This window comes from Bufo gargarizans, chromosome 1, assembly GCF_014858855.1.
Source record: "Bufo gargarizans isolate SCDJY-AF-19 chromosome 1, ASM1485885v1, whole genome shotgun sequence".
Classification (NCBI taxonomy): domain Eukaryota; kingdom Metazoa; phylum Chordata; class Amphibia; order Anura; family Bufonidae; genus Bufo; species Bufo gargarizans.
Genome location: NC_058080.1, coordinates 144478308 through 144493672, shown reverse-complemented (window position 1 = coordinate 144493672; position 15365 = coordinate 144478308).

Genomic DNA, 15365 nt, shown 5'->3' with positions numbered 1-15365 from the left:
ATTACAAATCTGGGACCTACCCAACTGCACGATGGGCCGGCCTAACTTGTCGACCGAGCTGGGAGGTCTGAACACATCGAGTGGCCCAGCCGACGAGCCAGAAGGGAATGACTGAGCACTGATGGCTGATTTGTGGCACCACTCGGTAGAGTAGAAGATGGACTGACAGGCCGAACAGGAGGGAGCTTTAAGACCTGCAAAATGCCGGCAAAATAATTCAGTATCCAAGTTGGACCAATCTGTAACATAACCAAACTGAGTAAAAGCCGCAGCTGCCTTGGCCGAGAAAGAACAATGGTAATCATAAAACGAAACCCCTCCGTACTTGTGACCCAACTCCGTCACACGAAAAAGGTACAGATCAAGTTCCTCCCTCCTATCCGGCCTAGCAGAACATATAACATCTCTGAAAAGGCTAAATGCCATGACAAATTCGGGAATGGTTAATTTGCGGTTAAGCCTGTGGTCGCGGCCTCTCAGTACCACCGAGACTTCCCCGAAAGCTATAACCTTATTATCGGACAAATCCCTGGAAGCTATCAGTAAAGATGCAAGGTTAACATCCCTACCCTCTAGGATGTCTTTCCTGACGTTGGTCGGGACAAAATGAGAGGGAGCCACATTGGGAACAGCCAGGGTAGTACGGGTTTCCCCTAGAGCAGAGGTAGTGGCTACCGGAACCTCAGGGGGGGGAGCAGGAACGACCGAGTCGCGAGACTCAACTGACTCCAACCTCGCTTGTAAGGAAGTTACAGCTGCCGTAAGGCCGTTCAGCATGACATGTAGCCGCGCGAGCGATGTTTGCACCGTGGACATGGGGAGTACATCTTGACTGGACGCCACAGAGTCTTTCCACAATCGATATAATTCCGCCTTCCTGGCGGCAGCCGGGAAGGGGATACCCTTCTTTGTCAGTTCCGACATGAGCCTAGGGATAGTCCAAGCTCTCAGAGACGGTAAACTGCCCCCTTCAGACACTCCTGCCACATTCTCATCCACAGACGCCTCGACAATGTCCGATGCGTGCGACATCACAGCTGTGGAAACAGTAACGTAAATGACCAGCTGCGCTGGACGACCGCCAGCACCAGTGACCTGCCCAGCCGTGTATAGAAAGGTGACCCGCCCCCGTGTGGCTCCACACATTAACACCAGAAGGATCGTGAGGAAGTGGACCGTAACCGACACCCAGAAGTACCATGCAGAGAGAACATGATATACTTACCGGCTTGGAAAACTACAGAAAGACCACCGCGGGGAGTTAGTAAACAATGCAACCTGAACGTGAGACAGTGCATGAGACACGACCCTGCTAGTACGGCCTCTTCACCCCCTACCCCCGCATGTACCCCTACTACCTTGCCGACAGGCCACAACCTCAGGATGTAAGTAAGACAGACTAGGACCTAGAAGCAAAACAATAAGCATCAACTCTGGATGTGCACGCGTAGCAAATAACCAAGCGAAAAAGTAAGACATGAAGACGTGTTAGTGAACCTAGAGAGCAGCCGGTAGGAGGAGGCCAGCCGACGGCTAACACCCGTTCCCCCTGACCGACCTTAGTGTAATCACGGATCCCTGCCTATCTATGCGGCACGGCGGCCCGTGCCAGACTTTAATGCAGGTGAGGGGCGGGGCCACCGCGCCGCCCACGCCCCCCAACGATAACCACGTGGGGAGCGCGAAACTCCCTGGCATCGTGGGACGGCGCGGGGGGATTCTCTCTGCTCGGTGGCCCCCGCCCCACACGAACACCATTCGTGAGCCACGTGGGGAGCACGCGCGACTCCCTGATAGAGCGCCCGGTGCGGGGGAGCCCTTCGACGTCCATGGGCCGACCCACCTGCCGGCCGGGCGCTTCTATCACGTGGGGAGCAGCGCAGCTCCCTGGCATGAACCGGTAAGGGGGGGAGCCCAGACTAACGTGGGCCTTGCCACCACCGGTCGGTGAAATGTTGCCACGTGGGGGGCCGCACCATTCCCTGGCAGAGCGCCCAGTGCGGGGGAGCCCCCCATAGCCTGAGGGGCTGACCCTCCGCCGGCTGGGCACTCCACCACGTGGGGACACGGCGCAACCCCCTGACATAGAGCCGGGCAGGGGGAGGCTCTAAACATCAAAGCCCCGCCCTCCGCCGGAAAATAAGCGTGCCACGAGGGGGGCAGCACTGCTCCCAGGCAGAGCGCCCAGAGTGGGGGACCCCCATTGCCTAAGGGGCTGACCCTCCGCCGGCTGGGCGCTCCACCACGTGGGGACCCAGCGCAACCCCCTGACACATAGCCAGGCAGGGGGAGGCCCGAAACATCCTGGCTCCGCCCCCCGCCGGACAAACGAGCATGCCACGTGGGAGGCCGCCCTGCTCCCAAGCAGAGTGCGGGGGAGCCCCCCTTCGCCTAAGGGGCTGGCCCGCCGCCGGCTGTGCGCTCCGCCGCGTGGGGAGTCAGCGCGGCCTCCTGACACATTACCGGAGCGGAGAGCTCCCCGGCGTGCACCGCCCCCGGCTGCAAGCGGTCTCACCGTCACTCCGAGGGGGGGAGGAGAAGAGTTCCCCTCCGGTCACAAGACTGACCGGAGCACGGGGTCCCCACTCACCAAGGGGCCGACCGTGCTGACCGGACCCGAATGCTCCTTACCCTCGCCTGCAGGATCGATACCAGGTACGTGCTCTATCAGGAACGCTGAACGACGTACAAGGTGGGAGGGGCGCTAGCCGTTGAAGTAGGCAGCCCAGCCCCTCCCACAAATCCAGGCCAATGAATCGGCCTTACACTTGCACATGGAAATAAAAACTTCTTTTAAGGCCAGTTTCACATGGGCGTTTACTTGGTCCGGCAGTCTGTTGGATCATAGTGTACACACGTGTGCTGCCAGAAGTCCGCCCGGTCCCATTCACTATAATGAGGAGCGCAGTAGATCCGGCCTCAGCGAGGCAAATATGCCGATAAGCGGCTGGACAAATACAATACAAAGTAGCCTAAATTGGGTCTCCTGATTATAAGCTGATGACACAGTCACAATAAGCTGGAACCAATAGGGGAATCGTGGCAGAAAGTGTTCACGTCCTTTGCAGTACTGCTACAGGAAAAATAAGGTATTACACAGTTCTCCTGGACACCAACCATCCATCCATTTAAAAGGTTTTTTTCCAGCATAGGAGAGTTGGCAGAGAAGACTATCTCTTTAATACATTGATGTAACAGGTCCTCAGGACTAAGAGACGCCTATTGTAGATGCACTCCAATCCTGTTAATAGATAGGGGATTCTGGACAATAGACCACTCTTTATAGATACTATACCTTAAAGTGGTTTTCCCATAATCCTCACTCCATCAACTATACACAGGGTAGTGTCTACTCCCAGGAAATCGGGCCACTGGGACCCCTAACGATCCCAAATATTCCCTATGTGAATGGAGCAGTGGACATTCATAGTCATTACTACTCAATTCAAAATCGACAGAACTGAAGAGAAAGCTGAGCACTGTACTTGGCTATCTCCATCCGTTCCTTAGTGATTGAATTAAGGGGTAGTGCACATGCTTGAACACCCCTTTATTAAAATGGAGACCAAGGGACTGGTGTGATTGTGATCATTGAGGTTCCCAGTGGTTGGACTTTCAGCAATCAGACACGTAACATGTGGCAGGTGAAAAGTGTTGATTAGGGTTTCCACCTTTACAACTATACTCACTTTTTCCAGAGCCCTTTCAGGACATGGTTATGTAATGGGAGCAGGCCTTTTTTGATGCCCCTATTACCCTGATTGAACGTTCTTACTGGCAGGACAATTCTAACCAACTATTTCTAATTAACAGAACCAGTACTGGTCATAGACGTACAATCATTCGACCAGTAATCAGTTCCAATTCTCAATTTTCTCGATTATTACAACAAAGGCATCTGTTCGGCTACATCTCCAGGACACATAAAAAAAAAATCTTTCAGATAGATCATTGTATGCCCCTGTTCCTGATGGCAACACTCTAGCAAGTTACATCAACTAAAATCTTTGGCCTTTGACCAAGTTACGTATTAACTATTTTTATGGATTTCTTTCTGGAATACATTATACACAATGCAGTCGATCAATCATTTGTGGAATCAGTTGTATGAACGATTCCACCAGCCTAATGTGGATGATCAGGGAATCAGTTTAAAAAAAAAAACCTTTTTGCCATTCAGACCGGTCTCCATGAACATCCAAATTCAGCCTATGATGCCTTATCGGCAATCTTGATACCAAGGCCGAAATCTTCCAGCCTGTCATGTCAAATGTTTCTGCAGACAGAAGTCTGTAGTTAGCCACCTCTAATAACTGTTTGCACTAAGGGGCACATTTATTAACACCGGCGTTTTAGACGCCAGTCTTAATAAAGCCCTAACCCGGCGGTGGTTCCACCGAAGTTATGAAGAAGCACAGCTTGGGGTGTGACAGAATCTGCACCAGATATACGTCACAAAAGTGGCGTATATCTGGTCATAAATTTTCAAATGATGGTGGGCTAAAATTGACCATTTTGTCTGAATTTGTATCTCATGTGTATGGGCAACTTTAAACATTATTTGAGGAGCTCAAACCCTTAATCAGGTCATGCAAAATGACACTAGGCTTGGATGGGCCCTCAGTGAGGCCCTCAGCCCTTTTTGAGGTGATGTTTTAAAGGTGTGTTACAGTGGGTTCCAGCCATGTTTGGGGAGAGGCGAGAATGTAACTCATAGTTAAGCGTGATCATAAAGAAAGAACAAAACATTATTAAATATAATTACATATAAAAAGTCAGTGTTCCTTACTAGTCATCAGTTCTTATGACACAACCAGTGTATGGTAAAGGAAATAGCAGCCACAAAGTGAATTACATTCACATTATATTTAACTGCTGTCATATTTCTTAGGAACTGAGGCAAAAGTAGACAGTACATAGATATTAGATAACATTATTGTCAAGGCAGAGCAGAAGGCCTTACATACAGATAGTGTTACTATACTGTCTCCTAATAGGCACATCTATTCCAAAAATCACCGATAGGAAATGAGCAGTAATAGGCCTTGTTTACATCTGTGTTGGAGCAGCTGTTGCAGATTTGACAGGAAGAGAGGACATCTCAGTTATAAAGTAAGATTTAATCCATGACACAGCCCCATTATATGTCAACGGGTTCTGTCATGTGTGTTGTGGTTGTCCCCGTTAGAAATGGGAACCACCGCACAGATATGATCAGCGTCTGATAGATATGAATCTGTCAACAGTTTTGTAACGGGGATGCAAGGTGGCTCAGTGGTCGGCACTGAACTTCTGGGTTTGAATCCAACCAGAAGCATGGGGAGCATGAGGATTGTATGTTCTCCCTTGTGTCATGGTCTTACCTTCTTGCTGTTCTCCTTCGTTTGACATGTGCTGGCGGCCATCTTGGTTTCTGGGTTTCTTGTAGCCTCCCACCCTGCGGCTTCTCCTTCCCACTGGGAGGAGCTGGATGCCTAGCTCATATATATAGGAGGTCTGTGGCTTCAGTTCCTTGCTTGGTCCTCCTGTGTTCACATGCTTCTAAGACTGCTGCTGCTTCTGGTTCCTGATCCTGGCTTCGTCTGACTACCCTGCTGGTTCCTGATCCAGGCTTCATCTGACTACCCTGCTGGTTCCCGATCCAGGCTTCGTCTGACTACCCTTCTGGTTCCTGACCTCTGGCTTCGCAAGACCCTGCTTTGGTTTAGCCATCAGTTTGGACTTTTGCCTTACAGCTTGATTTTCAATAAAGCCTTCTTATTTCCACTTATCTCTTGTTGTACGTCTGGTTCATGGTTCCATGACATTAGGACCAAGCCATGAATTCTGACGGTACAGGGCCATCCTCGCTACCTACGCTGGTTGCCAGACTTGATCAGCAGGATCACCTGTTGGGTCGGTTCACTGTGGCGTTGCAAACCCTGCTTGAACGCACGGCTCATTTAGCTTCCGTTGCCGATGGGTCGGTTGTCGCTCCTGGGCCCGCTCCTACTGCCGCTCCGGTTGTTGCGCCAGAGTCTACCCCGACACCTGTTGCTGCGCCTGCGGTGTTTCGGGGTATGACCGGTTCTGCCCCCCTTCCACAGCGCTTTGGGGGAGAGCCAACTCAGTGCCGAGGTTTCCTTAACCAGGTGGGCATTTATTTCGAGTTGCTGCCACATGCCTTTCCTACTGAGAGATCAAAGGTGGGCTTCTTGATCTCGCTGCTCTCGGACAAGGCCTTGGCCTGGGCCAGCCCTTTATGGGAGAACAACAATCCGGTGGTTGCCGAGTTTTCCGGTTTTGTTGCTTCTCTTCGGGAAGGTATTCGATGTGCCGGCTCGTGCTGCCTCTGCTGCGAAGCTCCTTATGTCCATCAGACAGGGTTCACGATCCGTAGCTGAATACGCCATTGAGTTTCGTACCCTGGCAGCAGAGGTGGGCTGGAATAATGAGGCTCTGGTCGCTGCTTTCTCTCATGGTCTCTCGGATGCCTTGAAGGATGAGGTTGCAGCTAAGGACCTACCAGTGGAGCTCGAGTCTCTTATTTCTTTCCTGATTTTGATTGACACCAGACTCAGGGAGAGACCTTCCTTTAAGGAGAGCCTGCGGAGGTCTTCTAACAGATTGGCGCCTACGTTTGCTGTCCCACCCGTGCCTCCCTCTCCTCCCACGCCTCCTGGGGATGACTTGTCTGGGGGTGAACCCATGCAGCTGGGGTTTGCTCGCCTGTCCGAGGGGGAGAGGGTACTCCGGAGACGCGAGGGCCGATGCATGTACTGTGGTCTCGGTGGGCATTTTCGGTTGGCATGCCCGAACCGTCCGGGAAACGCTCGCACCTGAGATCCTGTCGGGGGCAGATCTTGGGTGGAGTCTCCTCGTCCCCGGTTTCCCGTGTTGACAAACCACTGATTACTGTTGTCCTCTCCTGGGTCGGGGGCTCGGTGACGACCCAGGCGTTGGTGGACTCTGGTGCTGGTGGTTTGTTCATTGATAGTGTGTTCGCTGCCGCCAATTCCATTCCTCTGCAGCCTCGAGGTTCCCCACTGGCTCTTGAGGCGATAGACGGCAGACCCCTTCTGCCGCCACACGTGACTCAGGAGACCCTTCCAGTGGGGATGGCCATTGGTGCCGTTCACAGAGAGTCGGTCTGTCTCCAGGTTATTTCGTCTCCACACTACTCGGTGGTCTTGGGGTACCCCTGGCTCCAGAAGCATAATCCGACTTTCGATTGGAGATCGGCCGAGATCCTCTCGTGGTCACCGCAGTGTGGGGCTAGTTGCATCCATGGGCCTGTCAAGTTGCTGTGTACTTCCTCGGACTCTCTGTTGCCTCCTGAATACGAGGAGTACCGGGATGTATTCGATAATGTGCGTGCGGTTGCCCTACCTCCGCACCGCCCATACGATTGTGCCATAGAGTTACAACCTGGTGCCGTTCCTCCTCGTGGCAAAGTCTATCCACTGTCGGTAGCGGAGAATGAGGCCATGGAGGAGTACGTCAGGGAGGCGCTTTCACGCGGACACATTCGCAAATCCTCGTCCCCGGCAGGGGCTGGATTTTTCTTTGTGAAAAAGAAGGCCGGTGAGTTGAGGCCTTGCATCGATTACAGGGGTCTCAATCGCATCACGATCAAGAACGCTTACCCGATACCCTTGATTTCCGAACTGTTCGATCGCCTCAAAGGGGCCACGGTCTTTACCAAACTCGACCTGAGGGCGGCATATAACCTGGTAAGGATCAAGGCGGGCGATGAGTGGAAGACCGTGTTTAACACCAGGACCGGTCATTATGAATCCTTGGTTATGCCCTTTGGGTTGTGCAATGCGCCCGCAGTCTTCCAGGAATTCATCAACGATGTTTTCCGTGACCTGTTGCAGCAGTGTGTGGTGGTCTATTTGGATGACATCTTGGTATATTCTGAATCCATGGAGGCCCACATTCTGGATGTCAGACGAGTGTTGCAACGGTTACGAGAGAACAAGCTGTTCGGTAAGCTTGAGAAGTGCGAATTTCACCGATCCCAGGTAACCTTCTTAGGTTACATCATTTCCGCTGAGGGGTTCTCCATGGATCCTGAGAAGGTTTCGGCTGTCTTACAGTGGCCCCAGCCCAGTGGTCTTCGTGCCCTGCAGCGCTTTTTGGGCTTCGCCAATTATTATCGGAAGTTCATCAGGGACTTTTCCATGCTAGCCAAGCCTCTCACGGATCTGACCAGGAAGGGCAGTAATCCCCAGGTCTGGCCGCTCGAGGCCATCCGAGCTTTTGAGGCTCTAAAGTCCGCCTTTGTGTCGGCTCCGATTCTGTCCCATCCCAACCCTGGGTTGCCTTTTGTCCTCGAAGTGGACGCGTCTGAGACGGGAGTAGGCGCCCTTCTGTCTCAGCGTAGAACACCAGAGGGTCCTCTGCTTCCTTGTGGGTTTTACTCCCGGAAACTGTCTTCCGCGGAGTGCAACTATCAGATTGGTGACAGGGAGTTATTGGCCATCGTACAGGCCCTTACAGAATGGAGGCACTTGCTCGAGGGCTCGGTGGTTCCGGTTCTCATCCTGACGGACCACAAGAATCTGACCTACCTCTCTGAGGCCAAGAGATTGACACCACGTCAGGCCAGATGGGCTCTGTTCTTGTCACGTTTTAATTACGTGGTCTCCTACCTACCCGGTTCCAAGAACATCAGAGCGGATGCCTTATCACGGCAGTACTCCGAGCTGTCCGGGGAGGAGTCGATTCCGACTTCGGTCATACCTCCGAATCAGATCCTGGCCGCCATTCGCACCAGCCTGACCTCTCCCCTGGGTGAGCAGATTTTGGCGGCTCAATCTGGTGCTCCCTCTGGGAGACCCAACGGCAGATGTTTTGTGCCTGAGGAGTTGCGCACTCGGTTGTTGCGAACCTACCATAACTCCAAGGCCGCGGGGCATCCTGGAAAGAATCAGCTGTCCTGGGCTGTTTCACGTCTGTTCTGGTGGCCTTCTCTACGTTCCGACATCGCCGCATATGTAGCGGCATGCTCCGTTTGTGCCCAGAGTAAGTCCCCTCGGCACCTTCCGTTGGGCCTTTTGCAACCCATAGCCACCGGGGAGCGTCCATGGTCACACCTGGGGATGGATTTCATTGTGGACCTCCCTGCATCCCGAGGCCATACGGTCATTCTCATGATTGTGGATCGGTTTTCCAAAATGTGCCACTGTGTTCCTCTCAAGAAGTTACCCTCTGCACAAGAGTTGGCCACGATTTTTGCCAGGGAGGTCTTCCGGTTGCACGGTTTGCCCAAGGAGATTGTGTCGGATCGGGGGAGTCAGTTTGTGTCCAGGTTCTGGCGCGCCTTTTGCTCCCAGTTGGGGATTCATCTCTCTTTCTCCTCGGCCTACCACCCTCAGTCCAATGGGGCCGCAGAACGATCCAATCAGGCCTTGGAGCAATTCCTTCGTTGCTATGTCTCCGATCACCAAGACAATTGGGTTGACCTCCTGCCTTGGGCTGAGTTTGCCAGGAACACGGCGGTGAACTCTTCCTCTGGGACGTCTCCCTTCATGGCCAATTATGGGTTCCAACCTGCCGTGTTACCGGAGGTATTCTCTCCCCAGGATATTCCGGCTGTGGAGGATCACCTTTCCGTCCTACGTGCTTCTTGGGTACAGATCCAGAGGTCCCTTGAGGTCTCTGCGCAGCGCCAGAGACTCCAGGCTGATCGCAGACGAGCGCCCGCTCCTTCCTACCAGGTCGGAGACCGCGTATGGTTGTCCACCCGCAACCTCAACCTTCGAGTGCCCACTCTCAAGCTGGCGCCTCGCTTTGTTGGTCCCTTCCGAGTGCTTCGCAGGGTAAACCCGGTAGCCTATGCCCTTGCGCTTCCTCCTGGCATGCGGATCTCCAACGTGTTTCATGTCTCCCTGTTGAAGCCACTGGTGTGTAATCGTTTCACTTCCTCGGTTCCTCGGCCTCGTCCGGTCCAAGTGGGCAATCGTGAGGAGTATGAGGTGAGCAATATCCTGGACTCACGCCTGGTCCGCGGTCGGGTGCAGTTTTTGGTTAATTGGCGTGGTTATGGTCCAGAGGAGCGTTCCTGGGTTCCCTCCGCAGATGTCCATGCTCCTGCCTTGCTCCGAGCCTTCCACGCACACTTCCCTCAGAAACCGTTCTTTACTCCGCGGAGGAGGGGCCCTTGAGGGGGAGGTACTGTCATGGTCTTACCTTCTTGCTGTTCTCCTTCGTTTGACATGTGCTGGCGGCCATCTTGGTTTCTGGGTTTCTTGTAGCCTCCCACCCTGCGGCTTCTCCTTCCCACTGGGAGGAGCTGGATGCCTAGCTCATATATATAGGAGGTCTGTGGCTTCAGTTCCTTGCTTGGTCCTCCTGTGTTCACATGCTTCTAAGACTGCTGCTGCTTCTGGTTCCTGATCCTGGCTTCGTCTGACTACCCTGCTGGTTCCTGATCCAGGCTTCATCTGACTACCCTGCTGGTTCCCGATCCAGGCTTCGTCTGACTACCCTTCTGGTTCCTGACCTCTGGCTTCGCAAGACCCTGCTTCGGTTTAGCCATCCGTTTGGACTTTTGCCTTACAGCTTGATTTTCAATAAAGCCTTCTTATTTCCACTTATCTCTTGTTGTACGTCTGGTTCATGGTTCCATGACACCTTGTCCACATTACGTCTATGTATTATGACTCCCTCCCACACTCCATGATATTTTATATGTGCATAAAACAAATATAGTTTATTATTGACATAAAAGATTTGGATTAGCGCAGTCAATAATCTAAAGCCTATAAACAAGTCTTTCCCAATAAATGTAACACCATAATAACACTAATAAAATGTCTGGTACAAAGACCATGGAGAGATTCCAGATGGTGCTTCAAGTTAATTGGAATCTAACATTATTACTAGAAAAGAAAGGACAAGGCCGTTAATACAACAACTACCAAGGGAGCTGGTTCTCTAAACTCAATGACATGTTAGTGAGAATTTAATAAACTGTAATATGTAGAGTACATGTATATGAGGCATTTTACATTTCTATTGTAATGTTATTGTGAACACTGGAAAAACCTCTACACTTTGTCAATCATGAAAAATTAAACCAGGCACTTAAAGGGGTTATGTGACTATTTGTTACTGATAGGATAGGTCAGCATCTGACTGCTGGGGGTAGGACTGATGGGGCTGGTGCTGAGCTATGCCTAGGCCACATAACGATGGTCACGACGTCACTGGCCTAGGGTAAGCAGCGAGAAGGCGGTGGCACTCACAGGAGCACTGCAGCCTTCTCAAGCAGCTGATCACTGGGGTGGGAGTGGGGTTCCTGTGTAAGAAGGCCCGTAGCTCCTATGAGCAGCGTGGCCTTCTCGCTGCTTACCCTAGAATAGGTCAGAGGATATCCAGAGTATAGGTAATCAGTTACAAATAGTAGCCCCTTTAACTTTAAGAGGTAAAATGGAAAGTATTGGGCAGTAGAGACAAGTTATATTTAACAACTCTACCAACTTTCTAGGCCTTATCAATGTGGGGTCTTTGAGTTCATTTGAAAATTGTGAGACATTAAGCCCCTACTCTTCTCTGCCAAGTAGTAAGTAAAATATTGCTAGTGCAGCGTATGTTTTTAATACAATATTACACTATCGGAGGCTTTATGTCTTTCTCTGAATGAGGCGGTGTGTTTAAGGATTGTGACTGACTGTGGAGAAGGGAGATCAGCTTGCTGTTTCAGGTGTTACAACCCCTACTGATGATATGAGCAGAGGAAACGGACCTGCTCTCTTGTTGATCCAGCAACGCTTCTATATGGGACTTAAGATGAGGAAATCTCTATTGTTTATTTAGATATACTGTATTGTGTGTTAATAACATTGGAATGGTTTTATTTGTCCAAGGCATTCTGAGAATGTTTTCTAATTGCACATTTTACTTTATGTTAGAGGTAAATTTGAGCCATTATGTTTTATCTTTAATTTAAAAAAATTCTAAAAATGTATTTTTTTCGAAATTTTTATTTCTCTGCTTTGAAGACAAATAGTGATACTTCATGTAGACAAATAGTGATACTTCATCAGTTGTCAGTTAATATTCATCATATTTGTTTCAATACAGGACCGCTCTGCTCTTAATTCTCCGGTGGTATCCCGCTTTACTTGAAACCCCAATCCTCACATAGGTAATAGTACAGCTCCGTAACCCAAAGGATTTCTTGGTTCCAAGTCACTTTCTGTGAAAGCAAAATTAGCGCAAAATAGTAAAGGACCACAAACCCAAAATATCTGAAAAGGATTTATTATACTCACAAACGTAGCAAATAAATGCGCATATCACAAAACCATATCAGTCCTCCTCAGTTCACCCTTCCTAGGTTTCAAGTAAAGCGGGATACCACCGGAGCAGCGTGGTCCTGTATTGAAACAAATTGACTGATTGTGTGAACGGAACCCACTTCACTTTGGGACTTGCAGCGCCATTGATAGGCAACGTATCAGAGAACTTTTATTTTATTTTAATATTTATCATATGTTTACTTTATACTGGCATCATTTTGTTAATGTTATTTTATGTTTTAGGATGTTAGAAGGCTTAGAATTTTAGAAGCAATTTTGTAAATTTAGAAAATTTGAAAAACCAACTTTTTTAAGATTACGAAATGACTTTGAGAAAAAAACATAAATGGCCCAATTTTAGAAACTACACCCTCAAATTATTCAAAACTGATTTTATAAACTTTGTTAACCCTTTAGGTGTTCCACAAAAATTAAAGGAAAATGGATGTGAACATTTAAAATTTCCCTTTTTGTTTTGCAGATTTTCCATTTAAGCCCATTTATTCCTGTAACACAGCAAGGGCTAACAGTAAAACAAATATCAATATTTATTGATTCTACAGTTTACAGAAACATACTATATGTGCTTGTAAACTGCTGTATGGGCACACCGCAGGGCTCAGAAGGGAAGGAGGGCCGGGCTGGTCCTTATAGGGCATTGTGGCTGGCAGGCTGCAAGGCCTGTGATAGCCCCTGGGCTACCTTAGCAGCCATGGGCACCCTGCAATCGCATGGCGGAGAACCCCTGGGAATCAGAAAGGCTCCCGTCCTCTGTAAACCTCATAGATGTGGCAGTCAGCATTGACCGCGGAATCTGAAAGGTTAATCCACCAGCATCTGAGTTTTACTGAACCATCGTGGTTACAGCAGTAGCTGTAGTCGCCTGATCAGTACGCCTTACATGTATGCTGCTGGTCGCTAAATTACTGCAGCATCGGCACTGGTCGTCTGAGGGTTAGCCATATTTCTGTAGCCCACATTATTTCGGCTATTTAAAGGAAACCTGTCATTATATGCAAAATGTGCAAACTGCAGGCAGCATGTTATGGCAGGAGGAGCTGAGCAGATTGCTATATAGTTTTGTGTGAAATGATTCAGTAAAACCTGTATCTTATACATATAAATCTGAGCTAAGGCGGTGCCAGACAATGGATTTGGTGAACTCCGGCAGGCTGTTACTTTTCCAGAAAAGCCTGCCGGATTTCAAAACGCTACTGTGAACGTAACTTAAGATCATTAAAAAAATTGCATTAAACCTTTCATGCCCTCTGTGTATGGATTGCAGTCACTTCTGAGCCCACGCAATATACTTTCCTGCAACATGTGATGTGAAGTGGTCAAGGTGTCCGGTCTTGTGTCTGAATTTATTTAGGGGTGCTGGACATCCCTGTGTGACTGCTCTGTTCCATACTTTTTTTTTTTTTTTTTTTATCAGACGGTGCCGAAAATGTATCTTTTCTTTATTTTTCCTGGAATATTAGAGTCTTGTTTAAACCACACATTCATATTCAGATAAGGCCAGTATAGTGGTACCTGATACATGTGCTTGTCTATTGATCATAGGTCGTTTTTTTCATTCTCTCTATTGGACGGATACTTTTCGCCATAAATAATATACATTATAAAAACCTCTGTAATTCTGCAGTGTTGTGTAAAAAGGTGAGCTTTTACCTCCATGATTACAGACGTAAATCACCTACTTGCTACTCACGTTCGTAGCAAAGCGCCCTCATAAAAACCATAAAACAGGGTTTACATCGTTAAACCAATTTTCGAGCTATCATGGCAATTGTATGCACTTAAGATCAGCTAATGATTTCCCATATCTGTCAGACGGCATCAGGGTGAGCTGCAAGATGTGCTCACAACCCCAGTGATATTCTGCGTTGTCAGGGCAATTATCAGTTTCTGCGTCTTCACTACCTCAAAGGGCGCGTGAACGAAAAACTGAATGACCTTTGTGCACCTGACATAGGTACATTGTCCTCTGACATTACGGCTGTCATTACATCAATCATATGTCAGCTCACACAATAAACAGGCAATTTACACGTCTCGTTGTTAGAACAGATTGGCGATAAGCTGATGGACTGTGAAGATGTAGTAAAATCGATACATACTGTATACACTATGATGCCCGGAGGCAAACAGCCCGTATGTCATGGTTTAATGGTCATGTTGAATTTTATGTATAAATTCAAGTAATATACAGAATGATGGCGCTGCATACTTCTTCCTAGTACAGCAAAATCGTATGATCCGAGCTGCTCCCTTGATGATCAGTAGTGATCGCTTGCATGGCTACAGGCAACTGAAACTTCAATGGCTGCATTGCCAAGTAGTGAAAAACTGACGACACGCCAGTTCATTCCAATTAGGGATCATGATCGTATCCGTTTTGTGGTCCCCAAATTACAGATCCGCAAAACATGCGTGCCTCCATTTCAATGTCCTATCCTCGTTTCCAAAAAGTAAATGTTCTGACACACTGTGTGCTGTCTCCTTCTTTTGCGGCCCCATTGAATTTAATGGGTCCGCATCCGATCCACAAAAAATAAGTATCGGATCTGGATCAAAGACACAGTCATGTGCATGAGGCCTTATAACTTTCTGTGGTCCTCACCAGTTTTGATCTATCTGCTTCAAACAGATATTTTGACTATAGGGGGCAGAGGCAGTGGTCAAACATGGCCTTGGTGCCTGAGGTGACTCAAGGGTCTCCTGCCACATAGAAAGGCACCAGTGTTAGATATGGCACATGTTACTGTTACTAATTTTGCATTGACTACCAGGAGTTATGTCTGTGGTCATAACGTTTTCTATTTTTACTCCAACATGGAGCTTTGTTTTTTGCAGCTACTCTGTTACGGTGTCATTTTGTTGTCCACATATGCTATCACTCTATTTTTATAAATGTATAATAAGTGGAAAATTGAGAAGAAAATGATTTGCATAACAATTATATTTTAAGAGGTTAGCAATAATCTCAAAGGGGTTTTGTAGTTTGCATCAAGATCCTTTGAAATAATCATTTCTGAAGGTAGTTGTAATTCTGTAATGTATTTATTTTACCTT